This window comes from Dipodomys merriami, unplaced genomic scaffold (genome assembly GCF_024711535.1).
Source record: "Dipodomys merriami isolate MVZ:Mamm:240054 unplaced genomic scaffold, mDipMer1.0.p SCAF_7, whole genome shotgun sequence".
Classification (NCBI taxonomy): Eukaryota; Metazoa; Chordata; class Mammalia; order Rodentia; family Heteromyidae; genus Dipodomys; species Dipodomys merriami.
Window position 1 is genome coordinate 21,700,561 of NW_027206290.1, and position 27,612 is coordinate 21,728,172.

General features: G+C 37.8%; 1 long non-coding RNA gene across 1 annotated transcript in view; it reads left to right on the forward strand.

Annotated features, from left to right (window-relative positions):
- Window positions 1-26,712, forward strand: part of LOC138816994 (uncharacterized) — a 65,557-nt gene extending 38,845 nt beyond the window's left edge. The window contains exons 5-6 of the long non-coding RNA XR_011368745.1: window positions 22,583-22,747; window positions 26,568-26,712. This is a non-coding gene — a long non-coding RNA (uncharacterized lncRNA). The remainder of the gene's footprint in view (window positions 1-22,582; window positions 22,748-26,567) is intronic.
- Window positions 26,713-27,612: the final 900 nt, after the last annotated feature.

Genomic DNA, 27,612 nt, shown 5'->3' on the forward strand with positions numbered 1-27,612 from the left:
CAACCTTTGAAGGTCAGTATCTGCCCTCTTTCACAGAGACAAATTTAAAAAAAAGGATTAATTCATGGTCATTCAGTGGTGCAGACAGGACTCCAAGTGAAACCCAGTCTCTGAAGGCTGTCCCCTTTCTTATTCCTACATCCACTTCTCTGCTTCCTTTAAATGTTTTCTTAAGACTAAATTAGTTCCCACTTCACCTCGAAACACTACCCACAAAGCCTCAAGTGGAAAAGCAAACACATCAGAATTAGTGATTCAAATAAATGTTGAGCGATGGTACCAATTATCGGCAATCTGCCCACACCTTTGAGATGTGAGCGATTATTCACTCTATACCCATGACCTACGAGGGAGACTCTAGGGAGGCTGGTGACTCATTTCATGACAAGTCCGGGCAAATAGAAAGACCCAGGAGGCACCTGCATATAATAATCAGGAGGTATTGACTTCTTACTGAGGTCAGGAGCAAGATTTATTAACCTAAGAGATAAATATTGACTGAAAATTTGGACAGTTCCTCTTTTTCTTCTCAGAGACCTGCTAAATTACTCCATCTGCCACTCAGACATTTGGAAACTTAGAATTTGTCTCTAATTTTGTGTCCATTTTTAGTTATAGACCTCCTGAGTCGGGGGTGGGGGGGGGAGAATCTTTGTACTATATTTTAGAAGGATATTTTAAATCCTGCTAATTATTGCTTCATTTTTTTTCACCAAGAAAATCTATTCTAATGCTCACTGGCCAGAGCCTTTTAGTAACCAGTAATAGGTTTTCACATCCTTGGGCTTCCCCCCTCCCTCTGGTCTTCAGTGTCTGGCTGTGAGTCCTGATTTTGATTCATCTCATGCAATAGCTTCTATTCGTCCTCCCCACCACCCCCTCTAGTCATCTCTCCTTCTTAAGAAGTGGTTTACCTCCTGTGGAAACCCCTTCCGGGCCTGCAAATTGTGCAAGTGGAACCTTGGGAAAATTGTAATCCAAAACTCCTTGTTGTGACATGCTCACCACTAAATCCTAGAAAACCCTTTCCCTTCAGAGAAGTCATTCACAGGTGTCCCAATCTAGAGAGCCACGAGATGCTCAGACATCCAGGTCCTTGCTCCACTGACCCTATGGCTAGAAGTGGTTTGAATTTTTCTTCTGATGTGGGGCTGGATACCTTTCTCTTTCTGGATGTCCTGGGATAATCACCTCAGATAACCTGCTTTCCTCAAAAATCAGCCTCATCATGGCTTAGGATTTCTATTCTTGGAGCTCATCTCCTTTCTATCAAGTTGCAGATATATCCCCACATCATATTAAAAGCTCTGCAATGGTAAGCCCGTATGGCTTCAAAAAATATGTACTCTCTTCATTTCATTTAAATACTCCTTTTTGATCAGACAAATCAACAACTTCCATAACCTTTTCTTGGTAAGAATGAGTATGTGGCTCTTATCTCTGATTCCAATAAATCACTAAAAGTGTTCATTCTGGTTACTTTGGAATATCTTAGAAATATTCCTGGCATTAACATGGTATAATGCAGCTTTTGAAGTTTTATTACTGTATTCACAGTTCTCTTTTACTGTGCTCTCCTTTCAAATTTTCTTTCTTTACTTGAGATGATTGTACCTGTGTGGAAATGTGCCTCTCTCTGTAAGCATATTGCTTCCCCAGATTCATACCTTTGAAGGCTGTTAAGAATTTATTATTGCACATGTTACAACTGTACTTTCTAATTCTTCCTGAAGGGGGTCATCATACTTTGACATGGCTGGAGCAACTATAAGTCTTTGAGATCAGTCTGGCACCTAAGTAACAAGTAGGAAACCTTGATAGAAAATGTTTAACTGTGGTTTTCATTAGACTCACTTCCTAGTTTGGCACATGTTCTTAAGTAGTATTTGAGCATGTGACAGATATCCATTTTTGACTAACTATGTTATGGGTTTCTCTTAGTCTGTGCAGCATTCCTTCTTTCTACAATACATTGCACTGTGCCTTTGGCCAACAAGGTTGGGAATCAAAGCTGATGGATATGGGATGGTAGAGGTCACTGGCTATTATGTTATTCCTATGTCAGGAAAACTTTGAGTGGGGGAAATTGTTACGAAGGGAAAGAGACTGGTTTGCAGGGCTGAGTACCACGTAGGAAATCTTGCCTTAGAAAAGAGCTGGATATATAATCAACAGCCAGAAAGCCCTGAAAATTCAACATTCAGATAGCTGAAAAATCAATCAGCTGCCACAAGGTGGCGAAATCACATTGATGTCCTTCTTATTGCTCTACTCCATAAACTCCTTTTAATGTCAACTATCTGAAGACAAAGGTATCATTTCTACATTTAAATAAAAACCACTTACCACCAAGTTTTACAAAGCATTTCAGTGCATCCAAACAGATACTTGGGCATAGTGCATAAATAAGTCAAGCTGATACACTGAGTAATATTTTAAAAAAAAGCCTAAAGGTGGTGTTTTTGTTTTCTTTTAGTTACCTAAGAAAAATTGCACTGATTATGGGATATCCATTCTCTATTTGGATGCAGTTGGCTACATATCATAGTGTATTCCTTAAAATGTAGTTTAGAGATGAAGGACATAAAGCTGTTATGATTTACTTTTTTGTCATGAGGTATTTGTGAAATATACTTTACCTGGGTTGCAAAGTGGTCAAAAATAAGGATGCTTGGGATGCTGGCAGCATTTTAATACTCCACATAAAAGAGGAATAGATCCTGGTGCTGAAGCTGACCCAGGCCTGTGCTATATAATCTATTCAGTGTTTTCAAACATAAACACATTGTACTTTAGTATAGGCATTTTCTTCAACACTGTGTGCATGGTTGCATCTTATCTAAGAGCAAAAACTCTCTGAAGCTTTGTTACAGAGATGAACTCAATTAATGTGTCTAAACATAGCTGTTCCTAGTCCAAAGTACACTGTGGAAAGTAGGTCAAGATAACCCTTGGGTATATACACATCCATTTTGGGGAAACAGCTGGGAAAGTAAAACTCCTGCTAGAAGTCAGCCCATTCACTCCATTAATCTGGTCATCGGTTACCATATAAGACTCAGCACAATTGTATGTCTCAGTTATGTGTATACAGCTTTAAAAATGAAGCTTGACATTCAAGATAAGGTAAACTCTCAAAAATCATCCTCAGCATCTCCATAGTCATTGTAAAATTCTCATCATAGCCTTCCTATTAGTTTACACAGCAATGGACCTACAGATGTGGGAAGGTAGAAAAGTAATGATTATTAAACAAAATTGTAAACAGATATGTCAACATGATGGTGCAAACCTTGAGGGGAGTTGAAAAGTCATGCGAACCAAACTATGAAGAGTTGTAAAAAATGGGACATTTAAAACTTTTCCTTCCTCAACAACCTCATCACATTGCTCCTCTCCAAGCCTCTGTAACTATCATTATTTGTTTTTGTTTTTTTTGGGGGGAGGTGTCCGGTCGTGGGGCCTGAACTCTGGGCTTGGGTGCTATCCCTCAACTCTTCAGCTCAAGGGTAGCGCTCTACCACTCGAGCCACAGCGCCACTTCTGGCTTTTTTCTTTTTGCTTATGTGGTGCTGAGGAATCGAACCCAGGGCCTCATGCATGCAAGGCAAGCACTCTACCACTGAGACACCTTCCCAGCCCTACTATCATTATTTGTGTGGATGCATGTGTGCATGTAGCGTGTGTGCTGCTACTGGGGCTTAAACTCATGGCCTCAAGCTCTCACTTGAGTCTCACTCAAAGCCGCCACTCTACCACAAAAGCCACATACAATATTTTAGTAATTAAAATAGAGATAAGAGTCTCATGGACTTTTCTGCCTGGGCTGGCTTGGAGCCTTGATCCTCAGATCCCAGCCTCCTGAGTAGCTGGGATTACCAGTGTGAGTCACTAGCACCTGGCTTAAGGCATCTTTTATTGAAAGAGTATTTTGATTTGTTCTTTAGCTGTAGAAGTTGGATTAGTGCACCTAAATTGTGTTAGAGGGAATGCATAATATCTAATGGGAATATTTTTGTTCTAAAGAGAATAAAGACTGGTATAGAAAAAGGGATAAGGAATGTTTAAGAAATAGACCATCCATTCCAGGCCATAAAGTGCTCAACAGGAAGTCTCTGTTTTACTGATATATTCTACAATGCACTTGGTGACAATATGCATGCTAACTTTAAAACTAAATATTTCTTAAAAAGAAATACTTCTAAAATGCTGATAGTATTTTCAATGGGAGAGAGAGAGAGAAAGAGAGAGAGAGAGACAGAGAGACAGAGAGACAGAGAGACAGAGAGACAGACAGAGAGAGAGAGACTTAGAACTTGCAGCATTTAATGACCCAGCAATATTATATTTCAAAGCAACAATACCAACTTATACCTAAATATAATACCAACTTATTGCTATTGTTGCTTTGACATGGTTAATTTCCTATTCCTTCAAGGGAGATATGAGCCTTTGTTTCCTCAAGTGAAAATTCCAAATTTACACTGTAGGCCACAAGCCTTTTTGACATTATCTTTCTGTAGGGCACTTTGAAGTAGATGTGTTCTTAGTACAAAAAAAAAAAAGAACATGACAACTGTAAACAAACAATAACTACTAGTTTTTTTCTTGTGGATTTTTTTTGACATAGGGTTATGGGAGCTATTGTGGTACTAAACCACTTCAAAAGCCATTGATCCAAAGCATAGTATTTTCAGGGCAGCTCTTGTAAATTCTTCCATAACAGAGTCATATTGGCTAGTTTATGACAGTCTCTCAAGGAGTGGTAATAACCTGGAAACCTTCACAGAACAAAGTAAGGAATGATCACAGTGGGGTCCCAGCAGACACAAGCCCCTTTCCCAGGGACAGTTCGGGATTGGCATGATTCTGAGCATTCTGGGCTGTCATGCCAACCTGGGCAAGGGTTCATCAGTAAGCGTCATGGTGTGCACTCTACCTCCACTTTGGTAGAATGGCAGCTTGAGGAGCCAACCAGGTTCTAAAGTGGGGTGGGAGTCCCAAGATTACTATTGCATTTCTAACAGAACAGAGCTGAGCATTCATTTCACACAGTGAGTTTCTAAGCAAGAAAACGCCCTACTACTTCTTTTATTTTATTTTTAAACTTTTTTGGGGGGGTCCGGTCGTGGGGCCTGAACTCTGGGCCTGAGCGCTGTCCCTCAGCAATTCAGCTCAAGGCTAGCGCTCTACCACTTGAGCCACAGCACCACTTCCGGCTTTTTTTCTTCTTGCTTCTGTGGTGCTGGGGAATCGAACCCAGGGCCTCAGGCATGCAAGGCAAGTTCTCTACCACTGACCCACCTTCCCAGCCCTTTTAAACTTTCTAGTTTGGAAATAATTTTGAATTCATAGATGTTGCAAAACTGGTAACTTTTTTGAATAACCTGACGGAATACAAAGGATTAGATTTTGGAAAGCAGAGGAGGGACGATGAAGAAAGAATAAAATTAAAGTCAAAACAAGAGGGCTGATTAATTTCACATCTTTTGGGCATTGAGCCTGTAGAAGTTCAGAAGCCATGAATTAATTTGGATGAAGCAACAAGAAATAAACAAAAAGCAATGAAAGTTCTCTCTTAAATGAAAATTTTAATCCTAGATACATCAAATTAAAAATGAGCGTTGTCCATCTATTTTATTTTTTGGTAAAAGCATATAATTTATTTCAGTTTTCATGTTCATTTTGTGTGGTGAATTGGTTAGGCTATCATACCTGTTTGGTCCATACAAAGCATTACTCTGAAGGTATTTTTGTACATAAGATTAACATCTATATTACTTGACAGTAAGTGAAACAAATTACCCTCCACAATGTATCTGGCTTCATCCAATTAGTTGAATTTGTAAGAGCAAAAGGCTGAAGTCTCTGAAATTATGTAGGCTCTACCTGAGCTTCTAGCCAGCTTCCCTATTTTCAGATTCCATACAGCAACATTGATTCTGTCAGAATTTCTACCTGTAGACCCATTGGACAAATTTTAGATTTGTCATCTCCCATAATTTGATTAGCAAATTCCCTATACACATAGATAGATGTGTGTGTGTGTGTGTGTGTGTGTGTGTGTGTGTGTGTGTGTGTGTGAGAGAGAGAGAGAGAGAGAGAGAGAGAGAGAGAGAGAGAGAGAGAGAGAGAGAGAGAGAGAGAGAGTGCCTTATTGGTTCTCTTTCTCTGCAACCATGACTGATTGGTTGACTGACACTTCAGTCATACTAAGAAGTCCTGATCCAAGGCTTAGAGTTCTTGTCTTCTACTTAAAGGAAAAATGTGGCTTCAGTGACCACAGGACCTAGATTCAACCCCCCAATATTGCTACTTACCAATGTGTCTCTGTGTAAATTACTCAAACTAATTGAGTCTTAATTTCCTCTACTATGAAATGAGAGTAGTGTATTTATCTTCTTGGAATTGTTCTTTATGAGGATTCCAGAGTTCATGCATGAGAAGATATACATGGGAACGTAGGAAGTATCTGGTGAGATGTGAAAGTACACAGGACAATAATTTTCATATTGCAGGTGGTCAACAAATAACAGAATATTAATTATCTCCTTTATTAATTAGATGGAGGAATCTTCAGATTATTTTACCCACTACTCAAGTCTGTAAGTCTAACCCTATCTTAATTCTTAGACAATTAAAAAAAATATTTATAGTGTATAAGAAGAGATTACCTTTGAATAATGTAATCATGGTAGTTATTTGACCTATCTACAAATATCTGAGCTTTCTTCTTCTTCTCTATACACATTATAAGTTTGCCTTCTCAGCCTTTGAAATTCTCTATATAGGTCTCCTGGTTTTCTTTGCACAGAATGAATGGAATGCTGCGACACTTCCAGGAGAAGCTAGTAAGTGTCCTTTCCCTTTTCTTACCATGGATGTTGAAGCAAGAGTGAGATTCTTCCATCACTGCCCATCACTGAGTGACAACGGTGTGTAGAATGGCTGGGCATGGGACACATATTTATTTTTAGAAGACAACATTTTATTAGTATATATTAGTTGTATAGAGGAGTGTCACTATGTTACCTTCATACATGCATAGAATATACTTGGATCAAATTCATCTCCTCTATTTCCATTTCTTCATCCACTGCTGTGCATCTGGGTTGTTTCTATTGCTTGGCTGTGATGAATAGTGCTGTGATGGTCATGGTTCTGAAGGTGTCTCTATTGGGTGTTGTTTACATTCACTCATACATATGCCCAGGAGTGGAATAGTAGGATCATTTTATATTTCTGAGAAATTTTCATGTCCTTAGTTTACATTTCCATTGACAGTGTATAAAGATTACCACATTGTCACCTTCTCTAACTTTTGTTTGTTTTGTATTATTGTTGATGGCCATTCTGATTGGTATAAGATAGTATCTCAGTCTCATTTTGACTTGTATTTCTCTTATGGCTAAGGATGTTGATCATTTCTCCTCGTGTTTGTTTGCCACTTTGACTTCCTCTTTGAAGAACTACATTTATCAACTTATTAATTGGAATCTATGTAATATATTATAATATTTCATATATTATATTTAGACTATAATTATATATTATGTGATATATTATTATATATTATATATTACATATAGATATACTATTTATAACATATCATAGAAAATATATTATAATTAACATATAATATATAAATATTAAATAATGCATAACATATATATATATACATATATATATATGTATATATATACTGGTAATCAAACTCAAGGCCTGAACTTGGTGGTTAACTTTTGAGCTATTTATATATTTCTGCAAAGATATATAACTTGCAAAGGTTTTCTTCTATTCTGTGGGCAATCTCAATGCTGTGGTAATTGTTTCCTTTGATGGTTACACATAGTTGAGAAGCCAATTTTTTTCTTATTCTGAGCCAAAATTTGAGACTGCTTGTTGCTGTAGCTTGTCTTCTATTATACAAGATTTGGGAGGAAAAAAATGAAGCCTTGTTTTATGTTCAGTAGTTAGGTTGCAGATGTCAGGCCATGGTTACCAGAAAAGTTGTCTCTTCTTCCCTGGATCCTCTATCAGTCAAAATAGGTAGCAAGTACTCATGGACACTGTCTTCCACAGTGCTTGCCTCCTTGTTTGTGTGAGAATTACTACCAATATAAATAAATAAAGAATACAGCAAGAAAAATGCATAAGACAGGAAATTACTATCTAATAGCTCCTCCATAGACTGTGCATTAGGCTTCTTGCTATTTCCTTGAAGTGTAACGCAGTGATTTCCTTTGCTGCCAGTCTTCATCCCACTTGATTCTTCAAAATGAGGTGAACAGGAGGCCTGCTTATCCAGTCAACTTCTCACCCCCACGAAGGTGGCAGTGCCCCCCAGTCCAGCTTTTATCAGTCTCTGACTAATAATACCAGCTTGTAAATATATTCCAGCTCCATCAGATTTTCTAATCTCATTCTATTTGAAACCATGGCTTCTGTATTTTCAGCCTTTAGCACCAGATTTTAAATTTTTAAATCAAACTCAATGCATACTTACTGAATGGAGTTAGGTGAAAGATTAGTTAACGACAATATAGTAATTGCTAATAATAGCAATAGTAACTAAATTTGGGGAGACCGACTGGATACTAATGCTAAAATATCATATCTTATATATCAAATATGTTTATATGATTGCTTTTCATATTATAGTGTTATCCTCATGTAAGAGACAAGGGATCTGATGCCAAGAGATCAAGTGGCTTATGTTCACACAGTTGATAAGCAACTATCATATTGAACAAATAAAAGCCTAAATATGAGTCACAGATGCAGAAAGGTAGATGCTTACAACTATGCCTACGGTGCTCACATTTCTCTCTTCCAACTTAAGGGCATAAACCCCAAAGTTGGGCAGATTTGTCTTGGAAGACACAGGAAGTGAGGTTTAGGCTGGCAAGGAAACAACAACCACAAAGAATAAAAGGAACTCTAAGAGGCATGAAGAGATGTTCTTGGTAGAAATGTAGAGTAAAGCTATAATGGCTGCTATCACCCTTTCTCTCAGGAGAAGTGGTGAAGAGCAACAGAAAGACAGGCCGAACGGTCAGGAAAAAAGGAAGGGAGTAAGTCTGCAGTGCACACTGCACATCTGCTAGGCCATTAATGAGAATGAACTCCATGATGTCCTGCCTTCAGAATGCTAGACATACTTGTAGGGAAAATATTCAAATAGCATCATTGGATATTAGATGCTAGAAAAGCTAAGATAAGCTGAAGATTACTTTTTAATAAAAGTAGCTTTGGAAGTTGTCTTTGTCTCTTATCCCTCTTATTTGCTGTATTTGTTGGAAACCCTGCCATTAGCATTAATTGAAAGAAAGCACTCAATATGCTTAAATCTTTGTCAAGGGAAAAAGACTCCTTGAGATCAAAGAGCCAACATTATGGCTTGATAGGAAGATAATCCTACTTCTGTGACTCACCACAATTGATTTATCTCCGGAAAATCCAGGCATACATCACTGTTGTTCATTGGAATTGTGGCTCAGCAAGCAATTAATGAATACCTACTATGTACTAACCCTGGTCATGCCACAGGTTAAAATAAATAAATAAACACAAGACCAGACATGCCTTTCCTCCAAGAGCACAGACGAATGAAATTCAGATACGTGACACATTTGAACTGGTCAAGTAACATAAGATTAACATGGAACCTGATAAGATGCATGGCCTATGGTAATACTAGAATAGCTAATATAGAAAGAGAGGCAGATGATTCTTTTTAAAATTTCAACTATAAACCATTTGTATTAGAGTATGGAATATCGTGTGTCCATCCATGTCAGGGTTTCCTCTCATTTCCCACTTGAGACATGAAAGAATGAACAGGGAAAGGGGTGAATACTGAAAGGAATGTCTAGCAGGTGAATAAAATGAGCCTGGGTATATCTTATCCAGAGGGATTCATAAATATCATTGCATAGGTATGACTCAAGGACTTGTACTAATTTGGTTCTTGCTGCATGAGCAAGCTGATACTCCATCACAAGCCCTCAGAATCCTGAAGCATTTTGTTTTGTTTTGTTTTTCCCATAGTAATTGTTCTCCTTGTCTATTTCCCAAGAAATAGCTGACATTATATTATAGGAAAGAAGAGGTAGCAGATATTTACCAAGTTGTCTTATCTGACTCTTTCCATATTGTCCAGTAGCCAGAAGAACTCCAATTTCATAAAGCAATCTGAGTTTGCCTCTCACCAGTATTCTGTGACTTTTTCCTTTTGGCTTAGGTTGATTGGGTCAGAAGTGGTACATGACACAGTTGGGATAACCAGTGACATTTATTCCTGTATTATTCTTTGATATTAACTGATTAATTCAGGGATGGTTGGACCCTCTATTAATGGAGTAAGAAAGTGGAAGTATCTATAAAGGAACTTGGGAAGTTTCAGATCTATATGTTCTGCAATAGGCACCTTTTTAAAAAAAATTCAAAGCTTAGCCGGGCGCTGGTGGCTCACGCCTGTAATCCTAGCTACTCAGGAGGCTGAGATCTGAGGATCGTGGTTCAAAGCCAGCTCGGGCAGGAGAGACCGTGAGACTCCTATCTCCAATAAACCACCAGAAAACCGGAAGTGGTGCTGTGGCTCAAGTGGTAGAGTGCTCGCCTTGAGCTGAAGAGCTGAGGGACAGCACCCAAGCCCAGAGTTCAAGCCCCACGACCGACAAAAAAAAAAAAAAAAAAAAATTCAAAGCTTTCATGTAGAGAATTAGTGTGGCCAGGACATTAGCAGACAGAGAAAGGAGTAGAAAACTACAAGGCCAGTGGCCTAGATTCAGCCTTCTTCAAATCCATAAGGTAGGAAAACACAGTTCACAGTTTGATGGACAGTCCTATTGCAAGGGGTATAATTTTAGGGAAAAGCTACTCAAGTGGAAGAGTATTTTGCAGTCATTACATCACAGTGTGTTTAGTAGCAGAACCTTCCTTATAGCTTGAGGGTTAAATGAGTTAATATAATATGCTTAGCACAGAGTCCGGTAGATGGTCATTGTCACAGGAGTGCTAGTATTAATAATTATCCTGATATCTTTCAGGAGGCACAAAAGGCAACACATTCACCTCCTTCTTGACGTGGGCTTTTACATTCAGGTTTTCATATCCTTTATGAAGAAATTTTTCCACTAGTTAAAATTATAGGAGGCAAAAGGTCCCATCTTGGTTGCATATTTGTTTGAGTCTCACTGTGGCATTGGGGACACCACATGTCCCTAGGCATTCGTGTCCTCTGTTGTAAAGAGAGGAGCTGGGATTACATAATCTTAATGTCTTCTAAGGGGGCGACTGTTGATAAACCCTGATGAAAATGTTTGCTTCAATTTTATTCAGACAACTAATGGGGAAAGGTGGGTCCTGCTATTACATTGATGGTTTTTTTAACAACAGCAACAAAATGTCCAAGGGGAATGGAGCTCTGAGTAACTGGTTCTGAGTAGCCAAGAACTCCAAGAGAACTGTGAAAGAGCAAATTGACCTTAAACAATTTTCTCCAAGTCAGATAGTTAGTTGGAAGGAATAAATTGGTCAAAACTGTTATCTGACAAAGATTTTTCATTGGATGCACTTGAGGGTTTTGTGAACTTTTATGAGTCATTAAGCGTTTCAGCTTTTTTTTCTCACACTTGTGGAACAAAAGTTCCATTTCTTCCTTATTTCTAACTCAAATAGTCAATTATTGTTTGTGTTCTACTCATTTGTCTGAAAGCTAATTGTTCTAAAGTCAATGTTTCCAACCACAAGTTAACATTATTTTATAACTTTTGAGCCTTCATTTAATTTTCACCGTGTTTAGAATGAGTTTTTATCATATTTTTTATTGTAAAGATACTATACAGAGTGGTTACAGTTACATGAGCAAGGTAATGACTACATTTCCTATCAAGCATTGCTACCTCCTCCTTTGTTTTTCCCCTACCATCCCTTCCCTCCCCACCTCCCCAACTCCTTCCTCCCCACCCCCCACTCCTCACCCCGAAGTTGTAAAGCTCATTTTCAACATAATGTCTTGCACATCTCATATGAGTCAACCTGTATCCTTATTTCAGAATTTTGTTATTTCCCTTCCCCTCCCCAGATTAGAAAAATGTATATAAGAATCATTATTAGCCAGTGATGTTCACTTCTTGTCTATACACTTATTTTTGTTCCATTTGGTTACACATTTGTTAATGATTCAACAAGTTTTGTAGTACAAAACTTTCACTACTCAAGGTTATTGCTAGATTGAAGTTACAATAGAAAAAACTTGAAGTTTCAGTGTAGGTCCCTAGCTGTAAGCTTAGACTGAAATATGCCACCAAATAATACATAAAATGCTTCAGGAGTAAAACTCTTGATAGCAGATGAATTTGGACCTCTGGTTTTTGTTTATTGGGTTTTGGATTGTGGGTTTTGGTTTTGGTTTTTGTACTGGGCCTTGAACTCAGGGTCTCACATTCTTGTTTGAGTTTGGTCTATTCAAGGTTGGCACTCTACCACTACAGGAACACCTCCACTTCTGAGTTTTTGCTGGTTAGAGATAAGACTCTCATGGATTTTCCTGCCTGGGCTCATTTAGAACCTTGATCCTCATATCTCAGCCTCCTGAGCAGTTAAGATTATAGATGTGAACCACTCATACCTGGCTCATGCTTTGGGCTTAAGAAAATTCAAAAGAGAAATATGTTTATCTAATTTGATTAATTTATTATGTTAGTTAGCTATTTGATTGATTTCAAGATAGAAATGTAAAAGGCAGACTATTATAGGTGAATGTTTATGTTTAGCAGAACTTTAGAAACATCCAGTGACATCATTCTTCACACTATGTTTTAAAAATTGCATTTATCTTAAAGTACAGAATACTTGCAAAAGAGCAAGTGACTAGCTAAAGCAGATTTTACACTAATGTGTTTTGAGCAATTTGGCACAAAAAGTATGGCTAAATAAGTAAAGTAAACACAATTAAATGAAAATGCATTATAAATCAAAAGTTTAAAAACTGGGAAAAATTCACAGCACTCCAGAAAAAAGAAAACAAAGCATTAAAATTCTAAACACATTGTATCATCTTTCAACATTAATATCTGAATAACCAATTACCAAAGAATAGTCACATTTGATGGTTTTATTTATTGTTGTTGTTTTACCAGTTTGGTTTAAAGTGAATTTTTCAACCACTTTGGATGCTAACAAATAAAATCAGTAATGTGAGTCAAGACCTTTTAAATGTGGCTAGGGTGACTTCATAATGCTGCTAGAATCAAGGTAGAATTTGACCTAAGTTAACTTAGATCAAGCTCTTCAACCTCTTGCTTCTTGTCTTCAGTTCTGATTTCCTATTATGTAATTGATACTGATCCAAAAAGTCTGCCTTAGTTATAGCTAATTTAGTGAGAACTACTCAAGGTATTTTCTGCTATTTTATTATTATTGTTGTTGTGGGGGCAGGGGAAGGATTGCCAGTACTGGGGCTTTGAACTCATGACTCAGATCCTATCCCTTAGATTTTTTACTCGACCACTGGAGCTACAACTCCACTATCAAGTGTTTGTTGATTAATTAGAGATAAAAGTTTCCTGGGCTGGCTTAGAAGTCTTACCCTCCTATTTCAGCTACCTGAGTAGCTAGGATTGCAGGCATGAGCCACCAGCATCTGGCTCTTATTTTTTGATTCTGTTCATCAATTTCTTTTCTTTTGTTTGGGAGCCCTATGATATAGAGGTGCTTATCAAAGCTTCCCAGGTTATTTCAAAGCTTTCTTGGTGATTTCTACTTCTCAGCTTCTATAAGAAGCTGTTCCCACAGTCCCTCTGGCCCCTGAAATCAATCAAGGGCCAGTGGTAGTAGCCTGCGAGATCTGGGTCCCAGCTTCCTAAGTGCGAAGCCTTCCCATCCCTTCCTTCAGACCCGCAGGCTGAGCTAAATGGCATTCACGCTTGTATTAAATGAAACTCACTTCCTGGCTATAGTGTATTGAACCAGGAGTAGGCAAGTGAGAAAGCTTGTTGAAATTTCCTTTTCTGGGATTGGCAAGACTGCTATGGTCTTGGCAAAGTGACTAGAATATAGGATATAAATCAGATGCTGAGAAAGGAAAAATTATGGCATTTTGCCTCATGCCAACAAGTAAGTCAGAGAAAACCAGTTGTCTTTCATGTCAAAATGGCATTTCATTTCTTAAAGGAAGCGTATTCCTTCACACACAGTCAATGCGAAAGTTTGGTATTTATTGCCATCCATCACAGGTTCATTGTCCTTGACCTGTGTCCAGCAGCTGTCCAGAACTTTGTGACATTTTCCTCTTAGTTTTTTTGCACATTATTAAATATCTAATAAAAAACCATATGGTAAGATGCACAGAAAAATGTCCATCTTAACCATGTACAGTGGTACTGATTACATAATATTGCTATGCCATCAATGACAAAAAAAACTCTTCTGTTTCCAAAACTAAAACTATACCCAAGGCATGGAAGCTCTCCTCTTTGTCATCATGCCCCAGAAACTACTGTTCTGCTGTCAGTCTACAGACATTTGATGATTATATCTATATCGATATCTATATGTGTATCTGTCTATCTGTCTGTCTATCTATCTATCATCTTCTTATCTATCTTTTATGATGGCTTATGTCACTGAACATAGCCTCTTCCAGTCCATTCATGTTATACCAGATATCAAAATATTCTTCCTTTTTGCATCTGAGTAATGCTCCACTCTTTGTATGTACTTTTTTTGTATGTTTATTATCCATCAGTGGACAGCTTAGGTGAAATCCATTTGTTTGGTTAATGTGAATAATGCTGAGAATTTGGGCCTACAATCAGAAAATAAGATTTTCCATGGATAGAAGATTAAGAAGATACTCAAGGGTAAACTCAACACAGTAAACAAAGAGACATTCTTGATGCCTTTCCTAATCCTCTATTTCATTATCCACTCTGAGCTCCACCTACATTTCTTCCCTGAGTTATGTGAATCACCCCTGCATGTTTACACAATAAATCTCCCTTTCTGTTTAGCATGGCTCAGGCTGGTGTCTGTTATTTACAACCAAAAAGTTGGGGCTATTAAAAGGTGAGAGGAAAAAAACTCTGCAAATAAAGACAAGTTCAAATCATAACAAATATTCCTTTTATTCTGTAAATAAGAAATATGATGAAATTTCTGTATCAACAAAGAAATCCACAACTCCCAATACAGACACAGGCTGAAACAGCAATGACCTTTCTGACCTTCAGTAAGCAGCCAGGAAACGGAGAAAAAGTTTCTACATGAAACCCAAGAGAGAAGATGAAAAGTATTTTGTGTTTGGTTTTTTTCTTCTTGCCCTTAATTTTTCTCTGTTCCTGTGCAAAGCTGGAACTATCCAACAGGGATCGAGTTTTCTTAGGGCTGTTTGTGGTTTATGGGATTCACTGACAAAATTACCTACCAAGGGAAGAATAAGATGTTGTTATCATTGCTGTAAGTTCAAACTAGTTTTCCCCAGTATCCATTTGTTCTATTTGTATGAGAGAAAGATAGGGAGTGTGTGTGCTGATACTGGGACTTGAACTCTAGACCTAAAGCCCTTGCTTGTTTTTTGTTTTTTGTTTTTTTGGCTCAAAATTGTCACTCTACCACTTGAGCCACACCTCTACTTCAGCCTTTTTTTGGTAATTAGTTGGAAATAAGAAACTCATAGGGTTCTTTAAAGACAAGATCATGTCATCTGCAAAGAGGGAGAGTTTTTTGTTTTTTAATTTAATTTTAGTTTATTTGAGAACATACTGTACAGAGGGGCTACAATTACATGGGCAGGATAATGCATACATTTCTTACCAAGCATTGCAGCCTCCTCCTTTGTTTACCCTTCACCTCCCTTCCCAGCCTCCCCCCTCCCCCCACCCAATTATACCCCCCTCCCCCCCCCCACACCGACATTGTAAAGTTGGTTTTGACATGACATTTTGTACTTCTCATTGTTGCAACAGGTCTACCTGAATCCTTAAACGACTTGTTTGTCCCCATCTCCTCCACATGTTATACTGACATCAAATATAGTGAAAGCGGGGGTTACACTGTGGGGGAGGGATAATACAAAGCAACAAAGAAATAATCTTATAAATGCGTTAGAAACACATGCATGAAAGAAACGAAAACATTAAAATACATATTTAAGGGTTCATTTTCCTAACATCACATTATCTGACCTTTTCCGCTTGACTCATACCTATACTAGATATTGCAAATAAGGGAAACCATGGGACCTATGCTTCTTTGGGCCTGGCTTACTTCACTTAATATAATTTTTTCCAAACCTTTCCATTTCCTAACAAATGGGGAAATGTCATTCTTTCTGATGGAGGCATAGAATTCCATTGTGTATATATACCACATTTTCTTGATCCATTCATCTACTGAGGGGCATCTGGGTTGGTTCCATATCTTAGCTATGGTAAATAATGCTGCAATAAACATAGTTGTGCTGGTAGCTTTAGTGTGGTCTTGTTTGTAAACATTTGGGTAAATGCCCAAAAGTGGGATTGCTGGATCATAGGGGAGGATCTATGGGAAGTCTTTTGAGGAACCTCCATACTGCTTTCCAAAGTGGTTGAACAAGTTTACATTCCCACCAACAATGAAGTAAAGGAGGGAGAGTTTTACTTCATCTTTCCCTATGTGGATCTCCTTTATGTTTGCATCTAGTCTTACTTCTCTAGCTAGAGAGAGCAGATATCTTTGGCTCATTCCTGAACTTAGAGGAAATGTTTTTAACTTCTTGCCATTAAGTATAATGCTAGCTGTAGGTTTGTCATACACAGTCTTGATTATATTGAGGAATGTTCCATGGATTCCTAGTTTCTCCAGAGCTTTCATCATAAAGGGGTTTTGGATCTTGTCAAATGCTTTTTCTACATCCATTGAAATAATCATGTGGTTCTTATGATTGCTCTTGTTGATGTGATGAATTATATTAATTGATTTGTGTATATTGAACCAGCTTTGCATCCCTGAAATGAATCCTGTTTGATCATACTGTATGATTTTTTTTGATAAATTGTTGAAGTCAATTGGCCAGAATTTTGTTGAGAAGTTTTGCATAGATGTTCATAAAAAAAAAAAAAAGGTGTATAGTTTTCTCTGGAAAGCAGTATGGAGATTCCTCAAAATACTACACATAGAGCTCCCCTATGACCCAGCAATCCCACTTCTGGGCATTTACCCAAATGATCACAAACAAGGCCACACTAAAGCTACCAGCACAACTATGTTTATCACAGCAATATTTACTATAGCTAAGATATGGAACCAACCCAGATGCCCCTCAGTAGATGAATGGATCAAGAAAATGTGATATATAAATATATATATATATATATATATATATATATATAAATTCTGTGCCTCCATCAGAAAGAATGGCACCTCCCCATTTGTTAGGAAATGGAAAGACTTGGAAAAATCATATTAATTGAAGTAAGCCAGACCCCAAGAAACATGGATCTCATAGTTTCCCTTATTTGCAATAATTAATATATGTCTAGGATAATTTTATCAGATGACAGAAAAGCTCAAAAGCTATGTACTTATAACCATATAAGATGATGCTAAGTGAAATGAACCCCAAGATATTGGCACAAGAAGTTTTTCTTTGTTGTTGTTGCTTTTAATGTACTATAGGATTTTTTTGTTTCCTTTGTATGTTCTTCCCTCTATGGTATATCCCCGGTTGTCACTGTATTTGATTTTGGTACCCTGCATCTTGTATATACATTTATCTAATTTGGGGAAAGGAAGGGGAATAACAAAATGCTGAAACAAAGACACAGGATGACCCATTGCAACAATGATATTCACAAGATACTATGTTGGAAATGCACTTTACAACTTTGGGGGGGGGAGGGATAGTAGGAAAAAACAAAGGAGGGTAACAATGTTCTACAAGTAATGTACTCATTACCTTACTCAGGTACCTGTAACCTCTCTGTACAGCATCTTTACAATAAAATAAAATTATAAAAAAGAAACTCATAGACTTTTGTCAAGAACTGACTTGGGACAGGATCTTCAGATCTCAGCCTAGGATTGCAGGTGTGAGCCATCAGTATTCAGCCAACTTTTTTTGTTTGTATTCCCTTAGCTTCATCTCCTTTGATGTTACTGCTATGGAAGTTAAGCTAATACTATGCTAATCACTAATGTCTATGATAGACAAACAGAAAATCTTTTGATCCATAGCTCATGGAAATGTTTGAAACAAAAACTAGTGAATTCTCAACTTTGCTTTTCTTGTCTTGTAGTTAGCTTGGAAACTTCACTGAGTCAGAAAAATACTGAGTGATCTCTCCCACAAAATGATAGTGAACTTTTCTCTCCAAAAAAATTAATTTTTTATATTTTTCTGGCCCAGCCTTCTATCCTCCAAAGTAATTTCAGTATTCTGACTTTGACCCTCAACTCCCACAAAATTTTGTGTCTTTCCTTCCTCGGCTATCATTACTTCTCCTATTCATTTTTCCGATTCTTTTTCTCATCATAGCATGGCCTTGTATTTCTTTCCTTTTTTACACTGCCTGGATAGTTTCCTTTGAAAACCTTGATTTTTAAGGGGTACTTCTAAAAGAAATAGAGATGTCAGACATGGGGAAAAGAGCCATATTTTGAATGTTAGTAATGGCTCATGCTGGTATTCTCCCTGTGATCTGAGACCCAACAACCCAACAATTTGCAGCCAACTTGAGTTCTGTATTATAAAAGTATAATTGCCTGTGGATAATTTCCCCTCCAACATCTGAAGCAGCCTGTATATATTGACCTAAGTAAAAGATGTGAGCAGCCATAGAAATAATCTACTTATCCAAGAAGGCTGTACTTATGCAAACTTCCTTCAAGGTGAAAACCTTACCTACACAAATCTCTTACATTAAATGGTACAACAAGGGGCCAGATAACTTTTATAATTGATTTTCTCCAAAAACATTTGCTCAGGAATTAAGATTTACAAGGTTGTATTTACTCTGTGTGTGTGTGTGTGTGTGTGTGTGTGTGTATGTGTGTGTGTTCCTTATCTTTTCTGCTCAATAATGGTACTCTACCACTTGAGCCATAGCTCCACTTACAGCTTTTTAGTAGTTAAAAGTCTTCATAGACTTTCTTCCCCCAGCTGGCTTTGAACTACAATTCTCAGATCTTAGCCTCCTAAGTGGCTAGAATTACAAGCCTGAACCACCAGCATTTGGCTTGTATTTACTTTTGGATAACTTTAAATCAGTAATAAAATGTCCTAGTTATATTTTCATATATGTTTGTATTCTCTGAAGACCAATAGGAAAAATAAACATTTTCTAAAAGCTGGATTAATCATATAAATTTCTACTGTTAATTTAAAAAAATTTTACCTATCTAAGTAGTAACACTAGTCAATATTGCATATTTAGTATTGCATAAAAGTACATATTAAATTTCACCCATCGTAATTCCCATCAAAGGTAAAATATATAGTACATCTATGAAACTCATTACTCAATACAATTTTTATCAATGTTTTTGTGGGTACTATAACAAGTAATGGATAGTGCAGGAATCCTCTCAGACATAGACACCTTCTCTCAAGAAACAAAGTCTCATTGGAAAAACATGCATGCATACACATAAAAAAATCTAACATGTAACCAGGAAAACATAAATATGTCCATTGAAAAATGCAAACAAACAATCCCTGTGGAGACTCACACAAGGGAAAATGTCATCTAAGTGAATAGATAGGAAAGACTCCAAATGAGGTCTAGGATGAACATGAAGTTTGTATGGAATCTGAGAAGTAGAAAGTTTGAACAGAGCTTTTCAGGTTTTTAACTACAAAATGAAGAACGTGATCCAAGACAAAACCCACATCATCCACAGCCTGTTTAAGAAGAGGGAAAATAAAATTGTGTGTCCAGACAAAAGCTATCAAGGGAAAGGAAGAAACTTCTCATTTCACCAATATGAGCAAAACCCATTGTATTTTGTTACTAACATGCCAGTCCCAGGGCTTGAATTCAGGGCCTGGGCATTTTTGCTCAAGGCTAGCCCTGTACCACTTGAGATACAGGTCTGTTTTGAGCTTTTTGATGGTTAATTGGAGATGAGTCTCACAAACAGCAATCCTCAGGGAAGGAATCCTCAAACCACAATCCTCAGAGCTTAGCCTCCTGAGTAGCGAGGATTACAGGCATGAGCGACTGCTGCCTTTTCCCCCTCTCCCCTCCCCCGTTCCCCCCTCCCCCTACATAAAAAGTTTTTTTATGCATTAACCAGGGGAGAGAAACTAAGATTCTACCTTAGTTTAGATTTGTATAAAATGAATCATTATTCACGATCAGTTCATAACGAAGAAGACATTAAACAAAAATAGAATGTCATTTTTCAGTAGATTACTTTATTCAAGAATATGTTGTTTTGACTACACACATGCGTACAAACTCACTGTAGCACATATCTGTCAAACAAGTGCAAGCGAAGCTCATCTTGATATTCATTTGTTCTCTGAAGGCACAGTCAGGAGATCTGTGAGTAGAACTTTGGAAATTTCAAAGTCCAGAAACATAATTTGATCAGTAAAAAAGTTGAAAAATACTCCTTGTGTGTATACTTCGTTAAAGCTGAGGCCTAAGACTGCCATTACAGAATGTACGAGAGCATCCTTCCTGCGCCTTGTGTGCTTTATTCTCATTGAGATCTTCTAGATTGGATTACGTGAATACCTAAGGGTATGTGGTCCTATGCTGGCCCACAACACTGGGAGATAAATGTAGCGCATCTTCCCAGGGTAACAATTTTATCTGATGATTAGGAAGCAGGGCAAGTTAAGTAATTTAATAGTAAGTAATTGAAGACATAGTTTTATATTAAGGCACACACAGAAAAAAAAAGAGTGCACAATGCTTCGGAAATTTCATGAGAAAATATGAGGCCTGAAATAAATTTCCCACTCAGTTGGTTATGTAAGCTATCTCCCCACATCTCAGAGAGAACAAAGAGAGGCCTCTGGCAGAAGTTTAGAGGCAAGTTTACTCTCCTGAGAGCTATTCGAGGAGGAAATTTTTTTATAGTATCATTATTCTAGTAGAATTATTTCTTCCATACATGCATCTTGTTCTTTTTTTGCTTAATCTTATTATTGGAAGACTGGAAAGGTGAGTGATCCTGGATGGCTGTTTGCTGGGTTTGAAGGACACATTGAGGAGACCATTTTGTCTTTCAGTAGCAGCTTTTAGTTCTTTTTTTTAAATTTGGCTTCTGAGGCTTGGGGGTGCATGACATACTCTCAGTCCGGTCCCCATCCAGTCGAGTTGGGTCTTGAGTCCCAAACCATGTTCCCCAGTCTGTGGTAATGCCAGACAATCAGTGCAGTCTGTACCATTAACCTCTGGGGATTCGTAGTTTTCTGTGCAATTCAATATTTCTAGATTATTCCCCGTGGTGAACCACCTGCCAGGGCTGAGCACATCACAGACAAGCTAAGAAGCTAGTAAGAGATTTAAAGCTCAAACTTGGAGCTGAGCAATCAAGATACGTTTTTTTTTTCCTCCCCCAATTTACAGCTACTGTCGCGTGACCTAATTTCTCATTTCTAGTTTTGTTTTCCTCCTTACATTTTCTGCATCCCAGTTTACCCGATAGAATGTGTTTGTTTTTGTCAAAAATTATCGGACGGTGTTTCACCCTCCCCAAGATAAAGTTGGAAGACCTATTTAGATCCAACACACGCGTATTTTCATTGAAGTGCTTTGTTAACTCTTGGTGTTTATTAAAATAGGAGTTCTTGGACTCATAAAAGAAACTGCTGCCTTACCTTTGTGTGATGGACACACATGTTGGTCAGTGTCTGACAGGAGGAACTTAGGGGCTCCAGACTCTGCCTGGAGGCTACACAAAGTGCAGAAATCATAAAATCTCTGCATCACCTACCTGCTGCTTAAGGCTACTACACTGGTGCATAAAATGTCAGATTATCCATTTACATGTTTGTTGGGGGAAAAAAGGAGACAAAAATATATGAAAAGAATATTTCTGGATGGGGCACTAGGAGAGAATGAGAGGACAGAAGACACTGTACACCGGAAGTGTACTCATTACCTGACTCCTGTAATTGTAATTGTAATCCCTCTGTACATCACCTTTATAATAACAATAAAGTAAACCACTTTTTTTAAAGCACAGACTATTTCTGGGATATGGATATCAGACAAGAAAAGGCAACAAAGCCTGAGAGACAAAAACAAGAGAGGCCTGCCCCAACTCCCCAGCTTCCTGCCTGATGTGGTAGAGAGATCACAGTGTGTGGAGAGGGAATCTCAGCACCTAGGAAAGAAGGGTTCAGAAGGTTCCACTGTCCATAGGAAATCACTGTCTTGGGAGTAAATGCTGGTTGGTTTCTAGACTTAGTAGAATCTAAACCTTAAAGAACTTTAAACGAATGAATTAAATAGATCAAACTATTTCTTAGTAAGGAAGCAGTGATCCAGAATAAAGCTCACAATTACTTGTAGAAAACCAAAGGTATGCAGAAATGAACAAAATCGTGAATATTTATCACATCTTTATATTTATCACACAGGAAGATTGTGAAGCAGAGTCAGAAGAACATGATTCATTATCAGAAGCAAAATGTGACAATCAAACCAGACTTAACAGAGATATTAGACTCATCTAACAATGACACTAAGCAGTGATTCTGACAGTATTGTGAGTGGTTAAAAAAGATACAAATGGAACATCTAAGGTGAGAACCACAAAGTTGGTAAGTTAGGCATTTTGGAAATAATGTCAATTTAGGCATCAGTGAAGAAAAGATTAATGAAATTGAAGACCAAATAACAGAAATAATCCAAAATGAACCAGAAACCTATAAAAAATGGAACACCATATTGCAGCACTGTTTACTATATTTAAGATATGGAACCAACCCGGATGCCCCTCAGTAGATGAATGGATCAAGAAAATGTGGTATATACACACAATGGAATTCTATGCCTCCATCAGAAAGAATGACATTGCCCCATTTGTTAGGAAATGGAAAGGCTTGGAAAAAAATTATATTAAGGGAAGTAAGCCAGGCCCAAAGAAACATAGGTCCCATGGTTTCCCTTATTTGCAATAACTAGTATATGTCTGAGTCAAACAAAAAAGGTCAGATAAAGTGATGTTAGGGAAATGAACCCTACGATATGTATTCAAATTTTTTTCATTCATGCTATTGTTTCTAACACATTTATAAGATTATTTCTTTGTTGCTTTGTATATCCCTTCCCCACAGTATAACCCCTGCTTTCACTGTATTTGATGTCGGTATAATTTGTGGAGGGGAAGGGGGAAAAACAAATCGTTTAAATAGGGATACAGATTAACCCATTGCAACAATGAGAAGTACAAGTCGTTATGACAAAAACGAACTTTACAACTTTGGTGGGGGTGGGGGGAGGTGGGGAGGATTGGGTGGGGGGCACGGGGGGGGGAGGATGGGAAGGGATGGGAAGGGGAAACAAAGGAGGAGGCTACAATGCTTGATAAGAAATGAACTCATTATCATTCCCATGTAATTGTAACCCCTCTGTACAGTATTTTCACAATAAAAACAAAAAAATGGAACACCAGGGGCTGGGAAGGTGGCTCAGTGGTAGAGCGCTTGCCTTGCATGCATGAGGCCCTGGGTTCGATTCCTCAGCACCAAATAAGCAAAAAGAAAAAAGCCAGAAGTGGCGCTGTGGCTCAAGTGGTAGAGCGCTAGCCTTGAGCTGAAGAGCTGAGGGACAGCGCCCAGGCCCAGAGTTCAGGCCCCACAACTGGACCCCCCCCCAAAAAAAAATGGAACACCAATGCATTTAGTGGAAAAGCAGGCTGAAATTAATTAGTTAAAATCATAGCAATGGTGAAACCTCTTATAATATAAATAAATAAAACTCCAAAAAGTAAATAGCAAAATGATGACCTTAGATCTAACAATATTGTCAATAATTACATTAAATGTAAGTGTTTTTAAGAATCACAGTAAAGGGCAGAGACTACTTCCTAATTCACAGCATTATCAGAACAGCATTATCCTAACATCACAACTAGACAAAGATGAGCAAAAGACCCTACAAATCTATATTTCTTCTGAATAAATTATTACTATTAAATAAAATTCTAGAATATGTTAAAAAGAATAATAAGTTGTATGTCACGAAGTCAGGCTGCTTTATCATTAAACAATCAGTTAAGTTCTCCTTATCAATAAGTTCAAAATATAAACCTACAGCATCATTGAACAAATGAAGAAACACATTGTACAAAATCCGGCATCAGAACATTGAGCCTTGGCTCAAGTGGTAAAGTATTAGCCATGAACCAAAAGGTTCAATGACAGCATCCAGGCTCTGAGTTCATGCCCTAGGACTGTCAAAAACAAAAATGTTGACAAAATCCAGCATCCATCCACATACTTTTGGCAAACTCAGAACTTGAGGAACACTTTGCTAATTTTATGAAGATCTAGAATTAATGTCACACTTAATGATCAAAGATGAAATGTTTTCTTTCTTGTTAAAATCAGAGATAATTGTTCCCTTTTCAATGCAACCTTCTATTGGAGGACTTTCACCAGTGCAGTAATGCCAAGAAAAAGAGATTAAAACTTTGGAAAATAAGATTAGATAACAGGTTTTTAAACTGTGACATCCTTTTTGGAAAATATGCCATAATCTACCTAAAGATACTAGAACTAACAAGTTAAGTTTGGCAAGATTTTAGGATACAAGGTCAAAATAAAATACTTATTATATTTATTCCCTTCAAATTAGAGGATTTTCTTCCATTACAAATTGATATACTGATTCCATATTCATATAGAAATGAGCTATAATATCAAAAAAACTGATAAGAGAACATATCTAAATAATTGACATTGACTTCAAGACTCATTATAAAGATTCAGTAATCAAGTGTAGTATTAATTTCAAAAGGGATAATTGGATAAATGAAAAAGAATTGAGTTCAGAGGTAGACCCTCATGTACATAGATCACTTATTTTTGACAAAGACTTGAAGAAAATTAATTGGAGAAAAGGCAGATAATTTGTGTGCCAATCTTCAATGGCTCACACCTGTAATCCTAGCTACTCAAGAGATTGAGATCTGAAGATTACCTGCCAGTCCAGGCAGGTAAATCTGTGATATTCTTATCTCCAATTAATCACTACACAAAAGTCAGAATTGGAGCTATGGCTCAAATGATAGAGCACTAGCTTTGAGCAAAAAAAAAAAAAAAGCTCAGGGACAGCACCCAGGTCCTGAGTTCAAGCCCCAGGACTGACACCAAAAAAATCAACCACAACAAAAAAAACCAATACAGTTCTATGAGTACTTGATATTTGCATGCCAAACAAATTAATTAATTAATACCAAACTTCATATAAAACTTTATTCAAATTGGATCACATATATAAATATGAAACTTAAACCTAGAATTTTCTAATAAAATACAAGAGAAAAATCTTTATGATTTTGGGTTAGGCAATTTTTTCTCTGGTAGACATTGCAATTCCATTACATAAAAATTTGGGGGTAGATTTTTCTTCTTATAGACAAGAAAAAAAATCTTGTACTTTTCTTCACTGGTAACCAAAAGAGACAAAAAGGTCCAGTGTGAAAGAAAAACCATTGAATCTATTCATCGTGGTTGGTAGATTCTATAAGAAGAGGTAGATGGGCTGGGAAGGTGGCTCAGTGTTAGAGCGCTTGCCTTGCATGCCTGAGGCCCTGGGTTTGATTGCTCAGCACCACATAAGCAAAAAGAAAAAAGCCAGAAGTGGCGCTGTGGCTCAAGTGGTAGAGCGCTTGCCTTGAGCTGAAGAGCTGAGAGACAGTGCCCAGGCCCAGAGTTCAGGCCCCATGACCAGACCCCTCCCCGGTAGAGGTGGGATGACCTTTCTCCACAGAGATATTACACAATTCTCAGTGGGATTTTCTAATTGGAGCAAAGTGGAATTTCTAAGCAGAAAGCATACTTTAGGCACATTAAAAACAGTTAAATTCCACAGGTTTTTATTCTCCACGAGGAAACAAGTAGCTTTTACCTTTACTTGGGTGAATTATTCATAAAGAATCCATGATTAGTACCTTTTGGTCACACCTCCCAGTGAAGCAAAGCCCAATAGCTTAATTTGAGTAATCAAAGGAACATGAACAGTTGCAATACCTTCCATAATCCAGAAGCCATTAACTACCCTTTGGTGATATATTTCTTTGTGTTCCCTTTAAAGGATGTTCAACTTAAAATGCAAAAACACAGTTTACAGCAGCATGATTCTTACACAGTGGAGTCAGTTAGAAGAAGTTTATACTACAGTTTCTCATCTAGCAGATAAGAGAGCAGACACTGGATCCAAGGGCCATCTTGAGCTCAAATTCATGGTGGCCAGTCTGGTGCTGACATCCATAGATATTCCTACATGGTCCTAGCTCTCCTTCCACTCTGGAAGGCATCTCTCCCCCATGCTGCACTGATTGGATTAGGGAAGGAATGGTATGAACAATATGAAATTGCTTATCTATCTGTTCCACAGGTGTTATTCTCTTGTGGATTCCTTGGGCCCTGTGAAGCTTACTGTTATGCAAGCATTTGTGCATAATGTTTCTGCAAAGAGAAGAAAGCTGGAAGTTCTGATATTTTACCCAACTGTCTCTGTCTCTGCAATATACATTGTTAATTAGTTGAGATCTACTTAAATAATACTATACCACTTCATTATGGTTTAGAGTCTAATCATGTCTTGTTTTTATCATGTTGTTATATATCATTCATTGTATTTACCAATATGCTGTCATCATCCAATATATAGTCAGTCACTGTTATCATTTAAACAGTTACTTTTTAGATGAATGATAAGAAAGGCCAGGGCTATAGCTTAGTGGGAGAGGAGTAGAGTGTTTACCTAGCAGGTACAAGGCCCTGGGTTTGGCCCCAAATACTATAAAAATAAAAATAAATAAAATAGTATATTTTTATCTTCATTTATTTTTTTTTTACATTTTTCTTTATGAGAAACAGTTTTTGGCCTAAAATATTTCTTTCTCCAAGAAGAATTTTAATTATGAGAAGATGGCAGAGGAGAAGCTGGAATCTGAACAAGCTATTGCATAGAAAGCAGTTTTAGAGTTCCAGTGAACAGTCCTAAGCCAGAGAATCACACCAAGTGTGCCATCACAGGACAGAGGGTTAGGCAAGAGAGGGGAAGCCAAGGCAAGGAGACACATCTGAGCGCTTGCCAGCAGCTGCTGCGGCGGCGGCAGCAGTCGCGGCAGCGACTACAGGGCACCATAACTGAGCCACAGAGAGTCCGGGACGAAGGAGCCAGACGCAGCAGGTGAGCAGATTCTACTCAACACCAGCAAGAACCAACAAGGAGCGGACATCTTCATCCTGCAGTTCGCAGACCAGAGACGACCCAGGATCCAAGACTCGACATGAGTAGAAGCCTGACGTCCTCACTCCTTCTCAGGGAGCAGAGGAGGGAAGGCCACCCTCCCCCGCCAGTACCAGAGAACTCCATCTTGGATACTGACAAAGCTAGGAGGAGCAGCTAGCTCCAACTCAGGCCTTGGAATAAA